The sequence below is a fragment of the Bos indicus x Bos taurus genome, chromosome 20 (genome assembly GCF_003369695.1).
Source record: "Bos indicus x Bos taurus breed Angus x Brahman F1 hybrid chromosome 20, Bos_hybrid_MaternalHap_v2.0, whole genome shotgun sequence".
NCBI classification, from domain to species: domain Eukaryota; kingdom Metazoa; phylum Chordata; class Mammalia; order Artiodactyla; family Bovidae; genus Bos; species Bos indicus x Bos taurus.
In genome coordinates, this window is record NC_040095.1 from 30,182,047 (window position 1) to 30,190,726 (window position 8,680).

The 8,680-nt window shown below is 40.6% G+C and overlaps 1 pseudogene across 1 annotated transcript; it reads left to right on the top strand.

Moving 5' to 3' along the window:
- Positions 1-2,138: 2,138 nt before the first annotated feature.
- LOC113879089 lies at positions 2,139-3,818 on the top strand (annotated as a pseudogene). The gene has a single exon (XR_003507195.1). The product of XR_003507195.1 is annotated as a coiled-coil domain-containing protein 115 pseudogene (transcript).
- Positions 3,819-8,680: the final 4,862 nt, after the last annotated feature.

The window sequence follows — 8,680 nt, forward strand, 5'->3', positions numbered from 1 at the left end:
GTTGAAAGCATTTTTTCTATGCATCATTCTGATATTCTTAAATAAAACTATAATTAAGTTTGTTTTTACCAAGAATAAATTCATAATAATCATTAAATCTGATCATTACAAGCCAAGACTAAATTAAAAAAAAAAAAATTCTTGTCCATTTGACATACAGGCTTCCTAGGTAGTGCTAGTGGTAAAGAACCCATTACCAGTGTAAGAGACAAACATACATTCAGTCTCTGGGTGGGGAAGATCTCCTGGAGAAGGGCATGGCAACCCACTCCAGTATTCTTGCCTAGAGAATCCCATGGACAGAGGAACCTGGAGGGCTGCAATCCATAGGGCTGCAGAGTCAGACATGACTGACGTGACTTAGCATGCACAAACACATCTGATATACCTTTACTATTTAGCCTATAGAACAGGAAGAAAGGACATAAAAATTATATTATCTTTACAACTTTTACAAGTAGTTCTAAATTTGTTGACCAATATAGTGAACATCTGTCATGTATGTGGTTTTATAGTAACAAAGGAAACTGTCCCTGATGTCCAGGAGTTCGGGGTCAAGACAAGAATATCATGTAATCCTTTCAGCATTATAAAATTCCTTAGACATTGACCTGAGTGCTTTTTGTTACATTATTAGCTTAATCCTCCTAGGGCAGGGCTTTATGAATATCTATGGCTTTCTGTGGAGAGAAAAGCAATGTTTTATCTAGTTACTATCTTAAAAACTCTATGGCTCTTCTCTGACTGAACAGTACCACTTCATAGTGAGGGGAAATGCTTCTTCAGATGCTTACATCTAGGGTTTCTATTCAAAAATTAGCTACTAATTAGCAAGTCACCTCCAGCTGAGATGTTCGGAACACTGCTTATGTTGTAATGTATGCTCTGATAAATGGTATATTTGCTTAGACAGCTTCAGATACAAATATTTTTTACATAGTGTGAGAGAGAAAGAAGTGTGGCTTAAAGTGTTCTGGACTTGGAATCATGTGTTATAGTGTTAGTTTTACTAATTGTAAATGGGAAACTTACCATCCCTAAACTTATGCCCTTATGTGTAAAATGGTGATGACACTTATCTACAAGGTTTTTTAAAATAATTGAACTATAGTTAACTAACAGTGTTATATAAGTTTCAGGTTAACAATATTTTTGTAGATTCTGCTTCATTTAAAGCTATTACAAAATAATGGCTATATTTCTCTGGGCTATATGATATATCCTCGTTGCTTATTTATTTTATACATAATAGCTTGTATCTCTTAATCCCCTATTCCTATTTTGCCCCTCTCCCTTTCTCTCTGTTTGTTTATCATGAAGATTAAGTAAGATTAAATAGTTGAAAGCTCAAGGCACGATGTCTACCGCACAGAAAGCAATCATTAAACATTAACTGGAGCAGAAGCGAATGCAAAGCATCTACCACTCCTTTCAGCTACAAGCATCATACAGTCAGCTGTTTCCTGGAATATCAAAACAGGAAAGACAAAATGTAATCTGAAATGCAAAAGTAGGAAGCCAAGAGATACCTGGAGTAACAGGAAAATTTAGCCTTAGAATACAAAATGAAGCAGAGAAAAACCTAACAGAGTTTTGCCAAGAGAATGCACTGGTCATAGCAAACACCCTCTTCCAACAACACAAGATAAGACTCTACACATGGACATCACCAGATGGTCAATCAGATTGATTATATTCTTTGCAGCCAAAGATGGAGAAGCTCTACACATTCATAAAAACAAGACTGGGAGTTGACTGTGGCTCAGATCATGAACCCCTTATTGCAAAACTCAGACCTAATTGGAGAAAGCAGAGAAAACCACTGGGCCATTCAGGTATAACCTAAAAGTCCCTTATGATTATACAGTGGAAGTGACAAATAGATTCAAAGGATTAGATCTGATAGAGTGCCTGAAGAACTATGGACAGAGATTCATAACATTGTAGAGGAGGCAGTGATCAAAACCGTCTCCAAGAAAAAGAACTGCAAAAAGGCAAAATGGTTGCCTGAGGAGGCCTTACCAATAACTGAGAAAAGAAGAAAAGCAAAAGGCAAAGGAGAAAAGGAAAGATATACCCATCTGAATGCAAAGTTCCAAAGAATAACAAGGAGTGTTAAGAAAGATTTCCTGGCTAAACGCCCGGGTGGAGGAGGGCTGGCTCTCGCTCTCCAAAGCGCGCTATGCCATGGGTGCCAATTCAGTAGGGCCCCTGCAGTATGCGTCCCACATGGAGCCCCAGGTCCGCGTCGGCACCAGCGAGGCTCAGGACGGACTCCAGAAGTTCTGGATGGTGAGAGCCGGCACCCAGACTCCAGAGGAGGTGGGATCCCGCGAGGCAGCTCTGCACAGGCGCAAGGGTCTCCCAAGGACCCCAGAGCCAGACTCCTCCCCAGCTCCCCAGAACCCTTTGAAATGGTTTGGAATCCTGGTTCCTCACAGTCTGCGACAAGCTCAAGCCAGCTTCCGGGAGGGTCTGCAACTGGCTGCGGACATGGCCAGCCTTCAGAGCCGCATCACCTGGGGTCGAAGCCAGCTCCAGGAACTCCAGGAGAAACTCAAGCAGCTAGAACCCAGGGCTCCCTGACCTGTCACCACAGAAGCAAGGCAGTGGGAACAGCTATTCTTCGATGTGGCTCCCTTATCAGCCCTTCCTCCTTCACAGATTGCCCGCCACCCCAACTAGCTCCTGCTCCTTAATACTTCTCTGGTCTGCATGTTTCCAACTTTGTTAGGTGGGAAAGTCTGAAGAGGCAAACTGCATAATGTTCAAGGTTACTACTGTGAAACCACTTGTAAACTCACATTGTCCCAGGACACATCCATGTGGAGCAGTCACAAAGCTGTTAGGTTAGTTCATATTATTGAACAATAACAACTTCACGCATCAATTAGCTGTGGTTTTTCATTACTGGATGAAATACTACACAGCTAGTGGCAGGGAAGGACAAGAAGTAGGTGCTTCAGTTTCTCCAGATCCTTAAAACTGACTTTGATGGGGGGCAAAAAACATACATAGCTACACAGATCAGGACAGAATGATTCTGCGTTGATAGAAAAACACACGTATCTGAGTAGATGGGAAATGCTTAGCAGGTTTTAAGCCAGAAAGTAAAAAGGATCTGACCTAAATTTTCAAGGGAACTCTTTCAAAAGACCATTCAGGTTTTTAAAAGACTGCCTTTCAAGAATGAGTCTTTTAATTTGTTGAGGGGCCAGAAACTCTGTGTCCTGGCTTTATTTTTCTATGAGCTTGTTGATATTTTTAGCAGTTTCTAGGAGCTTATGTGGGATGTTAGTTTTTTGTTTATAATATGAGCTGTAGTTTTTGTGTTTTAACTTCACTTATGGTGGGTTTTTTTTTTTTAACTTTTTATTATAAAACACATTGCATTAAACTGCACAGAACAGTTGAATAGTGTAATGAGTAAGGTGAAAGCTCTCTCAGCTCGTGTGTTTAAATCAAGTTTCTTAGAACAGTTGAAATTATCAGGTAGCTATTTTATGATTTCTGGCTTTGGGATTGCAGTTGATGGGATAATAGAATTCTCCAGGGTTTTCCTCAAGAACTTTTGTATTCAAGTGAAGTATAGGGTGAGTCCTGCACTCAACTTCTTCTTTTCTACCATAGTTCATACAGTGGACCATCCTTAGCGCTGATTTGAAATGCCACCCTTTTCTTTCGATTAATCCCAGTGTTGTATACCCCTACCATATTTTGGCATTTCCATTTTTTTCATTGATCTTAATGGAAGTTAAGACACAGGTACCACAGTGTTTTAATTCTTGAGCCTTTAATAAAAATATACTTGAATCGCTGCTGCTAAAAAAAAAAAAAAAAAAGACTTCCTAAGTGAGCAATGCAAAGCAATAGAGGAAAACGATAGAATGGGAAAGACTAGAGACCTCTTCAAGAAAATTAGAGATACCAAGGGGACATTTAACGCACAGATGGGCTCAATAAAGGACAGAAATGGGATGGACCTAACAGAAGCAGAAGATATTAAAAAGAGGTGGCAAGAATACACAGAAGAACCATACAAAAAAGATCTTCATGACCCAGATAATCATGATGGTATGATCACTCACCTAAGCCAGACATCCTGGAATGTGAAGTCAAATGGGCCTTAGGAAGCATCACTATGAACAAAGCTAGTGGAGGTGATGGAATTCCAGTTGAGCTATTTCAAATCCTGAAAGATGATGCTATGAAAATGCTGCACTCAGTATTCCAGCATATTTGGAAAACTCAGGAATGGCCATAGGACTGGAAATGATCAGTCTTCATTCCAATCCCAAAAAGGACAATATCAAAGAATGTTCAAGTCACTGCACAAGTGCACTCATTTAACATGCTATTGAGGTCACGCTCAAAATCCTCCAAGCTAGGCTTCAATAGTACATGAACTGAGAACTTCCAAATGTATAAGCTGGATTTAGAAAAGGCAGAGGAACCAGAGATCAAGTTCCCAACATCCATTGCATCATAGTAAAAGCAAGAAAATTTTAGAAAAACATCTACTTCTGCTTTATTGACTATGCTAAAGCCTTTGACCATGTGGATTACAACAAACTGTGGAAAATTCTTAGAGATGGATGGGAATACCAAAGCACATTACCTGTCTCCTGAGAAACCTGTATGTAGGTCAAGAAGCAACAGTTAGAACCAGACATGGGACAACAGGCTGGTTTAAAATCAGGAAAGGAGTAAATCAAGGCTGTATATTGTTACCCTGCTTATTTAACTTTTATGCTGAGTAAATTATGCAAAATGCCTAGCTGGATGATTCACAAGCTGGAATCAAGATTGCCGGGAGAAATATCAATAACCTCAGATATGCAGATGACACCACCTTTATGGCGGAAAGCCAAGAGTAACTAAAGAGCCTCTTGATGAGGGTGAAAGAGGAGAGTGAAAGAGCTGGCTTAAAACTTAACATTCAAAAAATTCAAAGATCATGGTATCCAGTCCCATCACTTCATGGCAAACAGATGGGGGAACAAGGGAAACAGTGACAGATTTTATTTTGTGGGGCTCCAAAACCACTACAGATTGTGACTGCAACCATGAAATTATAAGACACTTGCTTCTTTGAGGAAAAACTATGACCAACCTAGACAGCATATTAAAAAGCAGTGACATACTTTGCCAACAAAGGTTCATCTAGTCAAAGCTATGGTTTTTCCAGTAGTCATGTATGAATGTGAGAGTTGGACCTTAAAGAAAGCTGAGCGCTGAAGAATTGATGTTTTTGAACTGTGGTGTTGAAGAAGACTCTTGAGAATCCCTTGGACTGCAAGGAGCTTAAACTAATCAATCCTAAAGGAAATCAACCCTGAATATTCATTGGAATGACTGATGTTGAAGCTTCAATGTTTTGGCCATCTGATGCAAGGAGCCATTCATTAGAAGAGACCCTGATGCTGGGAAAGATTGAAGGCAGGAAGAGAAGGGGCAACTGAGGATGATATCAATTGGATGGCATCAGTTTGAGAAAGCTCAAGGAGACGGTGAAGGGGGAGCTGGGCATGCTGCAGTCCATGTGGTCTCAAAGAGTCAGACACAACTGAATAGCAACAACAAGAAATTCATTTCTTCATCATTTTATATCTGCTACAAGCTTCATCTACCCAGCTTTCTCCATCCAGCTGGCTCAGAGCAATTTAGAGGACAACTACTGTCAATCATGATAAAGAATTCAGTTCAGTTCAGTTCAGTCGCTCAGTCGTGTCCATCTCTTTGCAACCCCATGAATCGCAGCACATCAGGCCTCCCTGTCCTCACCAACTCCCCAAGTTCACTCAAACTCATGCCCATCAAGTCAGTGATGCCATCCAGCCATCTCATCCTCTGTGGTCCCCTTCTCCTCCTGCCCCCAATCCCTCCCAGCATCAGGGTCTTTTCCAATGAGTCAACTGTTCTCATGAGATGACCAAAGTATTGGAGTTTCAGCTTTAGCATCATTCCTTCCAATGAACACCCAGGACTGATCTCCTTTAGAATGGACTGGTTGGATCTCCTTGCAGTCCAAGGGACTCTCAGGAATCTTCTCCAACACCACAGTTCAAAAGCATCAATTCTTCGGCGCTCAGATTTCTTCACAGTCCAACTCTCACATCCATACATGACCACTGGAAAAACCATAGCCTTGACTAGACGGACCTTTGTTGGCAAAGTAATATCTCTGCTTTTGAATATGCTATCTAGGTTGGTCATATCTTTCCTTCCAAGGAGTAAGCGTCTTTTAACTTCATGGCTGCAATCACCATCTGCAGTGATTCTGGAGCCCCCAAAAATAGTCAGCCACTGTTTCCACTGTTTCCCCATCTATTTTCCATGAAGTGATCGACCAGAGGCTATGATCTTCATTTTCTGAATGTTGAGCTTTAAGACAACTTTTTCATTCTCCTCTTTCACTTTCATCAAGAGGCTTTTTAGTTCCTCTTCACATTCTGCCATAAGGGTGGTGTCATCTGCGTATCTGAGGTTATTGATATTTCTCCCGGCAATCTTGATTCCAGCTTGGGCTTCTTCCAGTCCAGCGTTTCTCATGATGTACTCTGCATAGAAGTTAAATAAGCAGGGTGACAATATACACCCTTGACATACTCCTTTTCCTATTTGGAACCAGTCTGTTGTTCCATGTCCAGTTACAACTGTTGCTTCCTGACCTGCATATAGGTTTCTCAAGAGGCAGGTCAGGTGGTCTGGTATTCCCATCTCTTTCAGAATTTTCCACAGTTTATTGTGATCCACCTAGTAAAAGTCTTTGGCACAGTCAATAAAGCAGAAATAGATGTTTTTCTGGAACTCTCTTGCTTTTTCAATGATCCAGCAGATGTTGGCAATTTGATCTCTGGTTCCTCTGCCTTTTCTAAAACCAGCTTGAACATCAGGAAGTTCATGGTTCACGTATTGCTGAAGCCTGGCTTGGAGAATTTTGAGCATTACTTTACTAGCATGTGAGATGAGTACAATTGTGCGGTAGTTTGAGCATTCTCTGGCATTGTCTTTCTTTGGGATTGGAATGAAAACTTACTTTTTCTAGTCCTGTGGCCACTGCTGAGTTTTCCAAATTTGCTAGCATTTTGAGTGCAGCACTTTCACAGCATCATCTTTCAGGATTTGAAGTAGCTCAACTGGGATTCCATCACCTCCACTAGTTTTGTTCATAGTGATGCTTTCTAAGGCCCACTTGACTTCACATTTCAGGATGTCTGGCTCTAGGTCAGTGATCACACCATCATGATTATCTGGGTTGTGAAGCTCTTTTTTGTACAGTTCTCCTGTGTATTCTTGCCACTTCTTCTTAATATCTTCTGCTTTTGTTAGGTCCATACCATTTCTGTCCTTTATTGAGCCCATCTTTGCATGAAATATTCACTTGGTATCTCTAATTTTCTTGAAGAGATCTCTAGTCTTTCCCATTCTGTTGTTTTCCTCTATCTTTGCATTGATCGCTGAAGAAGGTTTTCTTATCTCTCCTCGCTATTCTTTGGAACTCTGCATTCAGATGCTTTTAACTTTCCTTTTCTCCTTGGCTTTTCATTTCTCTTCTTTCCACAGCTATTTGCAAGGCCTCTTTAGATAGCCATTTTGCTTTTTTGAATTTCCTTTTCTTGGGCATGGTCTTGATCCCTGTCTCCTGTACAATGCCACAAATATCCATCCATAGTTCATTAGGCACTCTGTCTATCAGTTCTAGTCCCTTAAATCTATTTCTCACTTCCCCTGTATAATCATAAGGGATTTGACTTAGGTCATATCTGAATGGTCTAGTGGTTTTCCCAATTTCTTCAATTTCAGTCTGAATTTGGCAATAAGGAGTTCATGATCTGAGCCACAATCAGCTCCCAGTCTTGTTTTTGCTGACTATATAGAGCGTCTCCATCTTTGGCTGCAAAGAATTTAATCAATCTGATTTCCGTGTTGACCATCTGGTGCTGTCCATGTGTAGAGTCTTCTGTTGTGTTGTTGGAAGAGGGTGTTTGCTATGACCAGCGTGTTCTCTTGGCAAAACTCTATTAGCCTTTGCCCTGCTTCATTCCATACTCCAAGGCCAAATTTGCCTGTTACTCCAGGTGTTTCTTGACTTCCTACTTTTGCATTCCAGTCCCCTATAATGAAAAGGACATCTTTTTTGAGTGTTAGTTCTAAAAGGTCTTGTAGGTCTTCATAGAACCATTCAACTTCAGTTTCTTCAGCGTTACTGGTTGGGGGATTGCTGCTGCTGCTGTGTTGCTTCAGTTGTGTCCAACTCTGTGCAACCCCATGGACTGCAGCCTACCAGGCTCCTCCTTCCATGGGATTTTCCAGGCAACAGTACTGGAGTGGGGGTGCCATTGCCTTCTGCTGTCAATTCATTTGCATTTGCTCTCTGTCAATCAGGAGATGAGGTTCCAGCAGTCTTACATAGCTATTGAAAAATGTTTGATCTTGTTATTTACTTTCTATGAAAAAACAGTAGTGGTTTTATGAATACTATTTTCTTCATAGGATGCACTTGTGTAAATCTCTTCCTGTGTCTATATTCTTCATTTGATAATAAATAGGTCATCAGTTTCTAAAATCCCTTCTAATTTCAACATTCTATTTTTATGATTCAAGCTATTAACTTTTGATGGAGTGAATTAATCCTTTCAGGACAGAAAGTTGGAAAAGATATAGCACTTTTTATTTT